At 36.5% G+C, this 17,466-nt stretch overlaps 1 pseudogene; it reads left to right on the forward strand.

Annotated features, from left to right (window-relative positions):
- The first annotated feature begins 4,332 nt into the window (after nt 1–4,332).
- Nucleotides 4,333–5,807, forward strand: LOC113701337 (2-methylene-furan-3-one reductase-like; annotated as a pseudogene).
- Nucleotides 5,808–17,466: the final 11,659 nt, after the last annotated feature.

The following is a 17,466-nucleotide window of genomic DNA, read 5'->3' on the forward strand; positions in this document are numbered from 1 at the left end:
CCTTTCTTCTCTCTTCCCTCTTGGCCAGCCATCCCATCCCATTTCTTACCAAAATTTCAGCTTCATTTCCTTCCATATTTGCTCCAAAAACTCACTCCAATCTTGCTCCTTTTCTTGGAACATCACTCAAGTTTGAAGGGAGACTTGAAGGAGGAAGGAACCTTGGTGGTTTAGAGTTTAAACTCTAGTGGTTTGGTCTTCATCTCTTGGAAGTAAGGTAACACCCCAAAGCTCTTACTTTTCCTTCCAACTTATTGTTAGTTTAGTTAGTTTTAACTAGTTAAGCATTGGGTTGTTGATGGGTTCAATGAATCTTGACTCTAGGTAGATGTCTTGAGGTGGCTTCTTAGGTAGTGGCCTTGAGGAATTATTGTGTGTTTAGTTGTTCGTTTCATGCTTGTTTTGTTGAATTATGGCTTAGTTTTCATTGGGAAAGTTGAAAAGAAAACCTGAAGAAAGGAAGAAGCATGCTATCCAAAATTTTGCTGGTTGATTCCCTCATGTTAATTTCGAATTTTGTGGTTATTTTGGTACCAAAATGCTTGTTATATGTTGGTGTTTATGTGTGTCAATTATCTCTCAAAAAGCATTTCATTTGGTTGAATTAAAATTGGGTTAAAGTGAGAGTGCAAATCTGAAAAATTTCTGATCAAAATACCAGACCAGTGTGTACGTATTAACCCATAACTTTTCGTCTAGGATTTGAAATCAAGTACTGTTTGTGGCATCTGAAACTAGACTCCGAGTGCTTTCCAACGGTATAAAATGCACCTTCTAATTCATTTTCTATGAGCCGTAGTGAACCGGTAAAGTTAACTGATTTTTCTCACTGTTTTCATCCGAGAAACAAGCATAGCTGCAGTTTGTAACTCATTTTCACCCATCTTATAAACGAATTTTAAACAGTTTTTTCTAGTAAATTTTGGAATTTTGAGTCTAGTTTTCAATGCCGCAAACCACGTGAAATTTTGAGTTGTGTAGCTTTAGTTATGGCCAGATTTTGAAATTGTGTCAAGTGCTCCAAAACTGGAAATTCCGTGAACCAGGTCCCAAAAATCAGCTTTCCAAAAACTGTTGTATCTTGGTGTAAAAAGGTCAAAATTGAGTTCTGTTTATCGTGTTTAAAACTAGATTTAGATTTCTATCAGTGATATAAATTTCAAGGGCTGATTCTATTTTTATGAATTTTGTCAAATTTTCAAATTTTACTGAAAATGCAAGACTGTTTTGCTCTGTTCTTGTTGGAACAGTGAGTTGGAGCTAAAGTTTGAATGATTTTGGATTTGAATATGAGAAAAGTGTGTTCTAGAGATTTTTAGTACATTGAATCTAGTTTCCAACGGTATAAATTTTCCAATTTTTGGACTTACGGAACTCGAGATATGATTTTTCCAAATGGTGTCGCACAAAACTGAAATTTTTTTGTTTCAAACAAAATGCTCTTTTAAAAACTCTCAACTTTCCTCTGAGAGTGTTAGTTCATTTTAAGTTTGATTTCGTGGATGGATACAAGATCTCTTTGAATATTAGACCTTCCTTTTGAATCTTGGTTTTCAAAGGATTAAACCTCTCTTGATGCGTTTTCTTGGTTGCCCAACTTTCTTGGTTAATTGCACCTCAATTCATACTTGAGAAATGGATTTCAACCCCTAGTCTTATGCTCTTGATTTCCATGACGTTGAACTCTAAAAATGGAGCGTTTTAGTTAGAATAATTCTTAAAGAATTTCACTAGTTTATACTCGAAACTTGGAACCTTTAGCTTTAAAATTTACTATGAAAATGAGTGGAGTTTTGATGAATTCCGACTCCATTAGTTTAGAAAATGTGAACGCTCATTCTATTCTAAAACTTGGGCGTAGAACTAGAAGTTTTGAGAGATGAAAACCATCTTCCCTTTTCTCGATTTTCATGCGAAAAGTAAATATGGTACTTTCTTTTAGAACTGAGGGTTCTTGCCAAGACTTGACTCGAAAATAACTTTTGAGTTTCCTTTGAGTATTATTTCAATGATTTAGCGAGAAAGGCTCCTTTAACTTCACTCGAACTTGTGACCTTGAGAGTGGGTAGCAAGAAAATGTTTTTCTTTTTAGCCTTGGTCGAGTACCTAGGTAATCGTGATTGTGCATGTCTTAGGTGCTCACGTGGACGCAGAGGAGCTTGTCTAACCTCTCGCTTTTGCTCTTGTTTTGCCCTTGACTTTTGTTGAGTGTCAAGAGCATGTTCAATGTTATTATAATTGAAATGATATTTGTACAAGTGCTATATGATACGTGAACTTGCCGAGGCAAGGGTGTAGTTTACCGCCTTCGTTCTCTCTCTCTCTTGATTAAATGATACTTGTTACATGAATGTGTATGATTTGCACTTGTACTCGAACGTATTTTAACTCGTGAGCACTGAACGACAGCATGTACCACACCCTATTCGGGTGGGAGGTACCTCTCATACCGACTCAGAGCCATGAACAATTCTAAGTCGATTGGAGCGTTGTCTCATCGACCAATTATACTTGTGGGGACGCCCCAACCCATTGGCTAACCTCATAACTCGAGCCGACAAGGGTTTGGTCGAGAAGTTTGGTGAAGCTTGGGAAATGATATAGGTTGATCTTTTGAAATCTCGCTTGGCATACTCGAATAGTATCGCCACTACATGAATGTTTGGTTCCGGATCCGAGTGGATGTTATGTTGGATGGAGGAAGTAAGTGGAGCGCTACGGTCATGTTACTTCTTGAGTTGACGGAGAGTCAACCCCAAATGGCGTGAATCGGTCGAGACGTGGAAATAGCTCCTGAGAGATCATGTATCCTTCGATGTGTGTTTAATTCCTACTTGTGCACTCAAATGAAATTTCATGTGAACGTTGCTTTCAAATATATTATTTGATTGGTTGGTGCTACTTGCTTGCTTGCTTAATTTTCTTGACTTCACTGAGCGTTAGCTCATCCCTTTAAGTTTGTTTTCCTTAACAGGCTTTGGAAGTGGAAGTTGGAGATTCTAGACTAGCGACTTCTGGTTGAAACTAGTACACTTTTGTATGATATTGGAGACTTTTAAAGTGTAAATTTTGTTATACTTGGGTAGTTTGGATTGTAATTGTAAATGGTATACTTGGGAGTTTTGGACTTGTATATTTGAAGTATCCCTAATCCTAAGTCTATGATTGACTTGTATATCTCAATTAAGCTTGTATAACTGCGTGAGTCCTAATGAGAGTTAGGCAGTCGTCCGGTTGATACCCTAGGGTTCGCCTTAGGGAGAGGTGGGGGCGTCACACACAGTGGTACAGAGCTACCCATAAAAATAAGAGACAAATATGATAACTTTCTTCTCCACAGAGTGATTCCTCGATGAGATACCCCATCTGTCTTCAATTGCCACAACAGAAGTTGCTGGGAAGCTGAGGTCACAGCAATTAAAACCACATTAGTTGCTTTGATTTTAGAAGCACGTTATGCTTTCATTTTGCTTTGGATAATCTGGACAGGTTTAAAAGGTTCTATAGTTTGTGGGTGGATAAAATCAAGTTCGTGGAAATGGAGGTAAGAGTATTGGAAGTCATTTTCGCGTGTCTCAGAATTTGTAGGAGGAGGAGGAGAAACCATGAAGCACTTTTGGAGCATGCATATCAGGAAGACAAGGACAAAGGCAATACTACGAATGGCAATAATCAACACAGTTACAGTATTAATTGGCAAAATGTACATTACTGATAAGGGGGAAAATTAGAGATGAACTGTTAGCAAAATAAACATCGCCAGGAAAAAAAAATCACCGTAGAAGATGAAGGACGCTTTTTGGAAACAACAGTCGGCACACATGGCCTTCTCTACTGTAAATGTAATAGAGAAGAAGGCGGCGCCGCCGTGGGACATGGAGGTGGGTGCGGACAATAAAATAAGATTGTCGAAGCAATTGAAGAAAGAGCCAAAAGATAAAATAGTAAAAGAGAATGAGAAAAGCTCCAGTACTCTATACACAATTAAAGAATGCCAGCCAAGTTGAACTAAACATTAATGTGAAAGCACGAGTTAATTATCCTTTAGTTGTTACTTCAACAAACTCTATACTTATCTATCAGTATTACATGTCCTTCATCAGAATCTGAAAAAATGAAGTATTCAAATATCTTATCATAAACCGACCGTAATTATATTCTAACACAGTTTGTGGGTTCATTTTCAGATGTATGTCCAATTTCCATCATCTAACCATTGTTGACATTGAAAACTGCAACTGCAAGACTCATATACACCTTGATGCTATTGGCATCGCATACATAACCTAGAAAGAAAGAAATAGTAGTAGATCTCAGCCAAATTATTCAGCCATGGGAACCAGTACTCCAGTTAACATCCCCTCTAAAATGAAGGCCTAGGTCTATGGCCAACATGGGAAACCCGAGGATGTCCTTAAGTTGGAATCTGAGGTTGATGTTCCTGACGTAAATGACGACCAGGTTTTGATCAAAGTACTTGCTGCGTCCCTGAATCCAATCGACTTCAAACGCATGGGTGGATCATTCAAGGCCACTGATTCTCCTCTACCGGTGAACCTCTATTTTTTTTTTGGGAAAAAATTGCTGTTTGTCTTAGTTACTGGATAGATAGTCCTTGTGTAGATTTATTGTGTTTTTTGATCTGGTAGACTGTCGCTGGATACGACGTTGCGGGAGTGGTAGTTAGAGTTGGAAGCAAAGTGAAGGAATTCAAGGTTGGGGATGAAGTATACGGAGACATTCACGAGCAAGCCCACCACCCAAAGGATTGTGGGTCACTGGCGGAGTACACTACAGTGGATGAGAAGGCACTAGCTCTGAAGCCCAAGAATTTGAGTTTTGCCGAGGCAGCTAGTCTTCCTCTTGCAGCTCAAACAACATATGGGGGCCTTGAAAGCGCTGGGCTTTCAGCTGGTAAATCACTTCTTGTTCTTGGTGGTGCTGGTGGAGTTGGATCTTTCATCATTCAGGTATTTGATGTGTTTGTTTTTTTCCCCTGGTTTTCCAGTAGTTTAAAACACCTATTAAAAATCAGCTCTAATTGGTCAGTTCCAAAGAATTAGTGATAAATGGTAATTATTGAGAATCAATCAACAAAAAGCTGTAGCAGTACTATACTAAGTCATACTTGGCAAACCAAAAAAAAAACTACTTTATGATCAATTAAAAGTAGTTATGAAGATTGACCTTTGATCAGGAGACAACGATAAGTCATAGTACTACCTAAATCCATGCATTGACTGAAATGATTTCTTGATCTAATGCAGCTGGCAAAGCATGTGTTTGGTGCATCCAGAGTGGCAGCAACTTCTGGCGCTAGGAAACTGGAGTTACTTAAAATCGTAGGAGCTGATTTGGCAATCGACTACAAGAACAACAAGTATGAAGATTTGGAAGAGAAATTTGATGTGGTATTTGATACTGTTGGTAAGAATGAATCCTAAGCAATCAAATTAATCTCTTGCTCCCTGTTTTCTGCAGCACGTAAAAGTTTTGATGCTAGTATTTAATTCTGCAGTGTGTGAAAATGAGCAGGTGAGAGTAGTAGGGATATCAAGGTAGTAAAAGAAGGCGGAATGGTGGTGACAATCTGGCTGGCTGGGCCAGTGGTTCCCCCTACTTTCGTGTTTGTGGTCACTTCGACTGGCTTTGTCTTGAGCAAACTCAATCCTTACATAGAGGAGGGGAAGCTGAAGCCGGTGATTGACCCTAAAGGGCCATTCCCATTCTCTAACGCCATTGAAGCATTTTCCTATCTTCAAAGTGGCAGAGCTACCGACAAGGTGGCCATATATCCAATTCCCTGATTACGAATCGAATCATTGCCCTCTCCAATCCCTAGATGCATCACAGCCTTTTATTGAGAATAAATGCAATTGGTAATAATAATAAATGCAACTGCTAGTTCTGTTTAGTACGTGAAGAGTTTGCTAGTCCTATTTCTTTTTATAATTCTGTAACAAAGACGCCAAAACTACTTTTTCTTTTTATAACTAGGGGACGAGTGCCCGGCATCGCGCGCGGTGTTTGGTGTTCGTGGTTAAAGAAGATTTTTTATTGGATAAATAATAGTATATGTTATTCTTGGTTTTGATGATCACAAAAGTTCTTTGAAATATCTATCTAACCTTCTTCAAATATAAGTGTTTTTGCCTATCAAAGAATCAGGTACTAAAATGTCATGAAATGCAAATCAACTAAAAGAAGAAGCAAAAACAGGACACTCATGTCGGACGGCCGAAAGGATAAAGAACATCAGGAAGGAAGCTCTGTCGGACGCTCATAAGGAAGCATCGGACGTCCGGAAGGATCGGACGCACACCTCGAACACATATCAACCAGATCGGACGTCCGAAAAATTCTAAGATAACTTGTCAACTCTCGGCCTACGATCGGACGCTGTACTGTCGGACGACAAAAACTCATCGGACGTCCGAACTTCATCTTGGCTGTTTTCGGACGATTGGTTCGGACGATAATCTGATCGTCGGACGTCCGAAAGCCCCAACGGCTAGCTGACTCTTCATCTGCCTTCTATCCGTTGGAAGCTTTAATGAAGTCCATTTCTGTTCCCCTTTAAAATCAAACTGTTCTGAACGAAGTGGGGACTTTTGCACACTTGGTCTACAAGATCTCAAGAGATATTTTAGCTAGAAAATAGTCTCCAAAGTTAGATTTGTTCTCTAAGTGGTGTGAATTTCATGTGAGCATTTCTCTTGTGGTTGAAAGTTTCATTAGTATAGCTTTGTTGAGGGTTATCTGAGTGATTGTAAAACTTTTTAGCTTGACTAAGTGAGACTTAGGGCAAGGAGGAAGTGCTCTCTCCATTGTACATCTAGTTGATCATCTTTCATCAAAGAGAAGTTCCTCAACCTAGTGATTGGTCTTCAAGTTTGAGGAAAGCTTGGTAGACAATCGGTTTGATATTCTATCTTATTCTTTCTTGTTTAATAAAACTCTCATTGCTTATCTATACTTGTTTTTATGATCAATATTGCTATTGTCTTCTAATCAACTTGGTTGATCATTACTAGAAAAGAAGGTAAATTCTTATTAAAGAAAAAGTGCATAAAATTGGTTAAGATTTTAATCAACCCAATTCACCCCCCCTCTTGGTTGTCGTTAGGACTTACAATTGGTATCAGAGCTTGGTCTCCTTGAGATTAAGCTCTAACGGCTTGGAGTAAAGATGACAACCAGTCATGCTATGTTTGTTGAGGGGCAATCTGTTACTAGGCCTCCCATGTTCAGTGGCTCCAATTATGTTAGCTGGAAAGAAAGGATGATTATCTTTTTGCAATCTATTGATATTGAGCTATGGTTTATTGTGAGTGAAGGACCGCATGAAGCTAACTTTCTTGATGCAGATACAGGGCTGTTTCGGCCAAAAATGAGAGCTGAAATGAATGCTCAAGATAGGACTAACCTCACATTGAATGCCAAGGCCATGAATGTTCTTTATAGTGCCTTAGATTCAAATGAATCAATTAGAGTGAAAGGCTATAAATCAGCCAAAGAAATGTGGGATAAGTTAAGAGAAATCCATGAGGGTGGTGATAATGTGAGAGAACAGAGAAAGGCCATCTTGGTCACAAAGTATGAATCATTCAAGATTGAACCTCTTGAGGATATTGACAAAATGTATTGCAGGTTCACTGACTTGATCAAAGATCTCGAGGTGTTGGGCAAAGAGTACACCTTGGGAGAGAAGAACAGAAAAATTCTCAATGCATTGGGTAAAGAATGGGAAAATAAAGTGACTGCAATAGAGGAGGCTAAGGATTTAAGTTCTGTGCCTATTGAATCTATCATTAACTCACTAACTTCTTATGAGTTAAAACTGAAATCTAAAGTGCAGGAGGAAGAGGATGCTAGAGCAAAGAGAAATATTGCTCTAAAGACTATTCAAAGTGAAGATGATCCAGCTCACTTGGATGATGAAGATTCGGATGGTGATGATAATGATCTTGCTCTCATCACAAGAGGCTTCAAGAGAATCTTGAATAAAAGAAAGTTTAGAAGGGGAGGACCTAGCAATCAATTCCAGAATCAGCCATCTATCGCAAAGTACAAAGGAAAACAGGATTTCAACAAGAAACAAGTGGACAAATGCTACGAGTGTGGACAGCCTGGACACTACGCAAACGAATGCTCTGTAAAGAAAAAGAAAGATGGAAAAGCTGATCGAAAGCCAAGGTTCAATAACTTCCAGATTACATGGAATGAATGCAACTCTGAAGGGGAAGTTGAAGAAGAGGAAGAATCAGCTCAAATGGCTTTCATGGCTATTGGAGATAATGAGGTAACTTCCATACACTCTCAATCTGAAAGTGATGATGAAGAAGATGATGATCTTGAATCCTTTGTTGAAAAACTGCATAATGCCTTGAAGGAATCTTATGATAAGAACAAGCAGCTAAAACAGAAAATTGCTTTTCTCATTCATGAAAATGCATGTTTTCTTCAACAAAATAAACAACTAAAAACTGACAATGAATGTCTTGTAAGAGCCGGATTTGATGTTCAGAATGAGCTTGATAGAAAGACAAATATTTGTAAAGTGCTGAAGGAAAGACATGGTGATTTGAAAAAAAGGATGGACAACTTGGATGAGACTTTGAAAGCAAGAAAGCAGGAGTTTATCAAAAGGAACATGTCATCTACATATCCTACTACTTTTCAAAGAACATTTGCACACAACAAAAATGCACATGGTTTCACAACATATAGAAGAGGTGGATTGAGATATGTCAAACCAGTACATGTTAAGGACTCTTCCATTATGTGTGGTTTTTGTTGTCAAAAAGGGCATTTGAAAGGAGATTGCTATGTGAAAAGAAATCTGAACAAAGGGATGAAATGCATGTGGGTAGTTAGACACAATGCTAATATATGTAGATGATCTTCTTATTGTGCAAATATATGTTGATGATATTATTTTTGGTGCTACTAATGAGTATCTATGCAAGAATTTTTCCACCACTATGCAAAGTGAATTTGAAATGAGTATGATGGGAGAATTAAATTTCTTCCTTGGACTTCAAGTACATCAAGCTCTTGAGGGAATTTTTATAAATCAAGCAAAATATACCAAGGAATTGCTGAAAAGGTTTGGCATGGAGGACTCAAAGCAAGTTGGAACTCCAATGTGCACTTCTACAAAGCTTGACAAAGATGAAGAAGGTAATCATGTGGATGAAAAGCATTATAGAGGTATGATCGGAAGCCTACTCTATTTAACCGCAAGTAGACCTGATATTATGTTTGCTGTTTGCTTGTATGCTAGATCTAATGAGTTTGCACTATATGATTATTCGGATGCTGATTTTGGAGGTTGTCGTGTGGATAGAAAGAGTACTAGTGGAACTTGTCATTTTCTTGGAAATTGTTTAGTCTCTTGGTTTAGCAAGAAACAATGTGCAATCTCTTTGTCTACAACCGAAGCGGAATATATTGCCGCTAGTGCATGTTGTGCTCAACTTTTATGGATGAAGCACACCTTGAATGATTTTGGATTGTTGTATGACTGCATGCCTGTATTCTGTGATAATACTAGTGCTATAAATTTGACCAAAAATCCTATTCATCATTCTAGGACAAAGCACATAGACATAAAGCATCACTTTATTCGTGATCTTGTTCAAAAAGGTGAAATATGTGTAAATTATGTGTGTTCTAAAGATCAATTTGCTGATATTTTTACAAAAGCTTTGCCTTTAGATCAGTTCATTCATCTAAGGTCAAAATTAGGAATAATCGAAAAATCATCTTAAAATTTCTCAAAATCTTCGAACGTCCGAAAGAAGATGAACGGACGTCCGATAATGTTCTTCAGCTATTTTTTCCAGAAAACGCCTGTTCGGACGCAGCTGTCGGACGCACAACGTCGTTCCGCCGTCCGACAGTGCAACGGATCAATTTTTTAAATAACTTTCTTTCTCGTTTGCTTCAGACTCTTCCTATTCTATTTCCTCTCGGACGAAAACCCTCTCATTTCTCACTCTCAAATTCATACCATTCTGAAGCTCTCATTCCCAAATTGACTCAAACAAAACTTTTCCTGATTGATTGCGATTCATTTCTCCTGATTATTTCATCGAATCGCAAAACATTTCGTAAATTCCCAAATTTCCCTCAAAACCCTACTTTCTCATAACCGCTCTGTCAAATCTTGTTCAAGGACTTTGTGTCCCAAAATTTCTGTGCGATTCACTTCCCTACTGTTGTGTGCATCATTTGCATCCTTCATTCCACACATTTTGCACAATGGTGAATCTAAGGGGAGGAAAAGTTACTGCCGGACGCAAGCATCAACTCAGGGATGAGGATGAGGATGAGGATCTTCCTACTGTCAAACGGACATCCAAACGCTTCAAAAGGGGAGCTATCAAGGGTCAAATGTCACGGCCTACACCACAACCCTCCTCTCAGCCTGAATCTGGACAGGGGACATCTTCACAACCACCTCCAAAATCAGCCCCTCCTCCTACATTCTTTGATGATACAGCAAGAGACAAACACTCCTTGATATCCCAGAAAGGTGTCATCCCTCAGCGCACTGTAAACCCTTCTGAATTTCGTCTCATAGGTTTAGAACCCATTCTGAAGTTGTTTGCCTTTCAGAAATGGTCGCATATCATTTCTATGCCAAATGTTTTCTATCCTGAAATGCTGCATCAATTTTTTGCTAATCTTAGGAAAGACTCTGACCAAACTGAAATCTTTTCCAGGGTTAATGGGGTAGACTTAATCTTTGACTCTGAAATTGTGAATTCCATTTTAAATACTACCATTGAACGTGGGTGCAAGGATAAAATTGCAAATTTCTTTTCCTATGAAGAGCACCCTAATGCTGATAATCATTTTGATGGGCTAAAATGTTGACCTATTTTAAAAGAAGTTTTTCCTCCCCTGCTGATGCTAAACTGAATGATCTTGCCCCTGTGAATTTAATTGCTTTTTCTATCATTTTAAACCTGCTTGTGCCTACTGATGGCCATAGAACTGATGCAAACAAAATGGAGTTGTACCTTTTTTATTGTTTTAGAGAAAAAATTCGTATTGATTTTGGTTTTGTCATGTGCAAATTTTTACTTCGTTATGCCACTGATTCTCGCAGAAAATTATCTTATGGAAAGTTTCTTCAAAAGATTTTTGAGTTTTACAAAGTCCCTATTCTAGGTGTTTGTCCTAAAGAAGCATCTTCTTATGCCTTTACCAAAGGATATTTTGAAAGGAAAAATCTTGTTTTTAAAGATAATCTGTGGGCTTATAAGGGGGCATCATCTAGTGAACAGAGGTCTAAGTCTGCACATGATCCTTCATCTATTCCACTCACTCCCATTCATCCTAGGAAATCTGCCACTAAGGCATCTTCCTCCTCCAATGATGGAGTGATTGAGCTTCTTCATGAACTCAAACAGCATGTTCTTCTTCTAGAACATGGCCTAATGCTCACCATGTCCTCTGAGCAACAAACTGCCTTCCTAGACAAAAAGAACCTCCTGTTTCCCCCCCTGTGGTTGAGAAAGTTTCCCATGACAAAGAGTCACACCCCACTGATCCGAGTTCATCAATTCCAGACCCTGATTCATCAACCCCTGTGACTCCTCATGGCACTTCTACATCAGATAAAGGCAAGGCACCAGTTGAAGAGGCTGCTGAAGATGATGAAGAAACTGAAGAGGAGGATCTCGACCAATATCAGCTCTCTCGGAGGACACCTGGATCCACATAGTTCATCACTTAGGACATTTGCATTGTGTTTGTCTTGTTTATGTGTTTGTGGTATTCAACAATGAATATGTAATGTAATGGATATTTGAAGTTTCTTTTGGTATGTTTTGATGGATGTTTAAGTACTGTTTTGATGGATGTCTAAGTATTTTAATGGATGGTTGTTTGTCTATTCTGATTGTGTGAATGCAATGAATTTGGTTTTCATTAATGAATGTGTTTGTGGATGTGTTGATTGTGATTGGTTGCCCTTTTGTGATGACAAAAAGGGGGAGAGGATTGGTGTTGATTAGCATTGATGTTGATTGATGATTGATTGGTGATGTTGGATATGTTGGATTGATTGTTTAAATTCAGTTGATGATTGTGATGGATTGATTGGCTGATATGCTTAATTGTCATATTTTTGGAAAATTGTTTAATTCGGTTGGGCAGCCAAGTGAGGGGGAGCTTTTCAAATCTTTTTATGATTCATTAAGTAAGGGGGAGTTCTTGTCTATTGAGAAAGGGGGAGTTTTTACTGCAATCATCAAATCTCATTTCAAACTTTTGTTTTGTCATCATCAAAAAGGGGGAGAATGTTATTCTTGGTTTTGATGATCACAAAAGTTCTTTGAAATATCTATCTAACCTTCTTCAAATATAAGTGTTTTTGCCTATCAAAGAATCAGGTACTAAAATGTCATGAAATGCAAATCAACCAAAAGAAGAAGCAAAAACAGGACACTCATGTCGGACGGCCGAAAGGAATCTGTCGGACGTCCGAAAGGATAAAGAACATCAGGAAGGAAGCTCTGTCGGACGCTCATAAGGAAGCATCGGACGTCCGGAAGGATCGGACGCACACCTCGGACGCATATCAACCAGATCGGACGTCCGAAAAATTCCAAGATAACTTGTCAACTCTCGGCCTACGATCGGACGCTGTACTGTCGGACGACAAAAACTCATCGGACGTCCGAACTTCATCTTGGCTGTTTTCGGACGATTGGTTCGGACGATAATCTGATCGTCGGACGTCCGAAAGCCCCAACGGCTAGCTGACTCTTCATCTGCCTTCTATCCGTTGGAAGCTTTAATGAAGTCCATTTCTGTTCCCCTTTAAAATCAAACTGTTCTGAACGAAGTGGGGACTTTTGCACACTTGGTCTACAAGATCTCAAGAGATATTTTAGCTAGAAAATAGTCTCCAAAGTTAGATTTGTTCTCTAAGTGGTGTGAATTTCATGTGAGCATTTCTCTTGTGGTTGAAAGTTTCATTAGTGTAGCTTTGTTGAGGGTTATCTGAGTGATTGTAAAACTTCTTAGCTTGACTAAGTGAGGCTTAGGGCAAGGAGGAAGTGCTCCCTCCATTGTACATCTAGTTGATCATCTTTCATCAAAGAGAAGTTGCTCAACCTAGTGATTGGTCTTCAAGTTTGAGGAAAGCTTGGTAGACAATCGGTTTGATATTCTATCTTATTCTTTCTTGTTTAATAAAACTCTCATTGCTTATCTATACTTGTTTTTATGATCAATATTGCTATTGTCTTCTAATCAACTTGGTTGATCATTACTAGAAAAGAAGGTAAATTCTTATTAAAGAAAATGTGCATAAAATTGGTTAAGATTTTAATCAACCCAATTCACCCCCCCTCTTGGTTGTCGTTGGGACTTACAGTATATTCTGATAAGAAATAATCATCAAATATGACAAAACTAATAATAATATATTCTAATTGCAGCACACATTTGTACACTTTATTTTATTAATGTTTTTGCAATTTTTACCATTTTCAAATGATCCCTATAGATGTCAGCTAAAAATCGCCCAAAATGAGACATAAGTTGTTTCAGACAAGGAAATATCCTACAATGGCTAGTTATAGCAACGTGTTAATTGCGCAAGTGTTAATATGTTTTTATGTTAATTGCACAATATAAGTCACAATTCAATTAAATGTATCTATAACACTATTTCAGTAAGTACACCAATACACAAACTTATATAAGTTGTACTCAATGCAAAAATGGTTGCAAAATAATTCTATATTTTAGAAATATTCAGATATCTTCATAAATCAAAACTTTAAATATACCAAAATGAGAGTATTTTTGTAAATATACCCAAACATATATTGCCCTTAGTTGTATCAAAAGTTTTAAAAAAATACACAACATTTCATATTTCCAAAAAGTCCCTATTCATGCGGTTGAAATTCAAACCTCCATTTGACTACAACTCATTCTTATATAGTATACTAGGAGGGGAATGCCCGTGCATCGGGCCGGTGTTTGGTGCTTATGGTTAAAGAAGATTTTACAGTAGTTCAAGCGAATATCAAAAAACTCACGCACACTGAGTAACAAAATATCTAATGTATACTGGGAGATGGAGAAGGAAAATATGCATGCTATCTTGCTCAGTTCATATATTTTGAAACAAACACTTGTATATGAGCTTTTCATTAACAAGACTAAATGAACTTTAAACAGATACCCAAACGATTCAGAGAATGGCAAATAAACAAAGTGATTATCCACTTAAAGATGCATCTACACAACATTCTTGTTGATGAAAGTAGCCAACTATGGTGGAGGCTTTTTGATCAAAGTAGCCAACATTCTTTTTTATCAAAGTAGCCAACATTCTTGTTGATCGAAACCTATTCCAACAAAACCACACCATTTAAATTGTATAGAACAACCAACTTTGTGGGGAAACAATAATATCAACATTAAATTGCGCTAACAGAGTATCCAATTTTGGAATGAAAGCATTTAGCTAACAACAGAAATTACGATTTTACAAAGCAAATCATACCTTTAAAAAAAAAGAATGAAACCTCACCTCAAGTTGAACCACCAAGAATAACTTCACTAGAGAACCATATTGAAATCTAGAGTACAATAGCAATACAAATAAGTATTTACCAGAAGATGAAAGGAACATAACGGAAGAATGTGAAGGGGCAGACATTTGAAGAATTGAAGTTGAAACTAATGCTCAATCATAAATTCCTTAATAAACCACATTGTCCTTGCTTTAATTGAGATGAAAATGACGTGTGAAGTTCTTCAAGTTATAATAGCAAAGTAATAGTAATAATTGATTCAAACCAAAATGAATGTCTCTGCAAGGACATTTAAGTAATTACACCAATAAAGAACCTATTGTGGGTTGTACCCATTGTAGAAAAGATGACCAAATAATCTCACATTCCCAAATTACCCAAACCTTTGAACAAATCAGCACTGCGTCTTTTAGAATACAAGGACATTTCAGTAAACACAATAATACACATGCTATCTAAAGTAGTACCCAATACTATAACTACACTTAAAACCACCTCACAATCTCAAAATACCCCTACTCTTGCGGTTGAAATTCAAAACTATTCTTTAATCCAAACTCATTCTTATATAGTATAACGAAATTCTTTGTCTGTAACTTTTGACTGCCTGAAAAGGCATTCATCCATTTCAAGTATGCCACATATCCACACGTGGCTCCCAAACTTTTTTCTTTTAATTCTTCTTTTTGTTATCCATCCAAACAAAGGAGTAAAATATACTTTATCTCGTGATTTAACAATTTTTTACATAACTCTCCTATGGTCAATTGATTTTTTATTTTTAAAAATGAAAAATAACAAATAAGCAAAAATGTGTAAGATCAATTCAAAAATCCTAAATTTTGTAATATCTTCTTGGACAAGATTTATTGATCTAGTCCTTCTAATTCATCCATCAAATAAAAGAAAAGGTATTTCATAAAAAAAATAAAAAAAAATAAAATTATGAACAAATCTATCCAATATCTTAAATTAAACAAAGATGAGTTTAACTTTCCAAACTAAAAATCAAATTTGATAGGATTTGTAAAATTAACTCCCAAAAAAAGTAGCAAAATCATGAATATGAAAACAAAAGATATAAGAGGAAAGGAAAAATGAATATGCTTTTTTATCTATTGAGTTCAACTTTATTATCATTTTCACCATTGATAACGTATAAAAAGATAAAGATAAAATGGATGGAAAAAAAGAAAAAAGAGAAAAAAGGAGATGAGCGGGGCTTGTAGAGCGACTCCTAGAAGTGAAGAATCTTAGAGGAAGACGATTGAGGATTTCTTTAGTTTTTTGTTAGATTAGTCATTTTGCTTTTACATTCGGGTAACTAAGGGCTTTTTTAAATTTGAGAAAAAACGGCCCATCAACCAACTTAATTAGAGTAGCACACAATTAGTTGTAATTGTTGGGTTTTGATAGAATTCAAAATCTCAAAAAAGTGAGCAATCCATAAAAAAAGGGGTCCAAGCTCCAAGTCAAATTTCAAAAACTTGACCTGATCGGTTTGGCCGATTCACTTGGCTTCATTCCAGTACAATGGTTTTGACTGATTTTTTAACTTTTATGGTTTCTCATAGAATTGGATTGATATCAGGGTCAATTCGCAGTTTGACCGATTGAATCGATTCGGTCCTTAAAACACTACATGTGATTTCAAAAGTTATGTATAATCTTTCGCAATTTGGACTTAATGTCAAAATGACATAAATAACCCAATATAATGGAAAATACGGAAATATTGATATTACCTTTGTTCAAAAATCAAAATAACTAAAGTGATTAAAATATATAAACATAATATGTATAACATTTTAATCCCTTATGATTTTGTGTTTTATCATATGATCCCTTATGGTTTAATATTTTATCACATAATACTCTTGTGGTTTTCAAAATAGATAGATAATCTCCTTGTAGTTAACAAATAATTTTCAAATTTATATAAGGATATTTTTAACATTTTAGTTGACTCCGCTATAAAATGCAAATAATGACATTTTGATACTTTAGTTCAAACCATCAGAGAATTATGCATAACTTTTAAAACTGTTGGAAAATTATGTGAAAAATCGCTAAATCATAAAGGACTAAAATATAATTTAACAAGGAAAAGAAAAATCTCTCTTCTAATGGAATAATTGGATGTTCAGCGTCAGCCTTCACATTACTAACTTCTACGATGTTATCTTTAAACTACCTTGACATTAGAAAAACATTTTGAGATGTCATTATTGGGGAGTACTGTCGGGTTGACTTTTCCCATTAGTAGAATCCGTGAGAGGAACGTAGATAACAGTTGAAATTTCTTTCGAAATTTGCCAACCGTGCTGCAGACAAACACATTCAGTCAGTGGGACATGCAGCAATTACCTCATGCTGTTAACAAAACAAAACAAAACAAAACAAAACAGAGCAAAAAAATGTACGAGCAAGTAAATTATCAATTTATTATGGGTAAATTACATATAACCTTCCAGTGATTTTGTCTATTACCACATGATCTTTTTAACATTTCAAAATTTTCATTTCACTCCACTATGATTTTATATAAAGTGAAAATTTGATGAAAAGTGGCCTATATAACGTCGTAAATTGAAATACCAATAGTATCTTTATATTAATACTAAATCAATCAATGACTTAATTGCCTTATATAAAGTATATGGGGATTTCATGGAGAAATACAAAAATTATAGAGGATAAAATGGATATTTATACAAATCAGAAGAGAGTTACATGGAGATTAAAATTTTATCACACACATTTTTAGAGTGCATTTGATATAATGCCGTAATTGATTGTGTATTCCGTTCATTTTTCACTTTATATAAAACCATTGGGGGATTATGTGGCTATTTTAAAACCTAAAAAGAATCATTTGGCATTATGTAAAATCATA

This window comes from Coffea arabica, chromosome 7e (assembly GCF_036785885.1).
Source record: "Coffea arabica cultivar ET-39 chromosome 7e, Coffea Arabica ET-39 HiFi, whole genome shotgun sequence".
Lineage (NCBI taxonomy): Eukaryota > Viridiplantae > Streptophyta > Magnoliopsida > Gentianales > Rubiaceae > Coffea > Coffea arabica.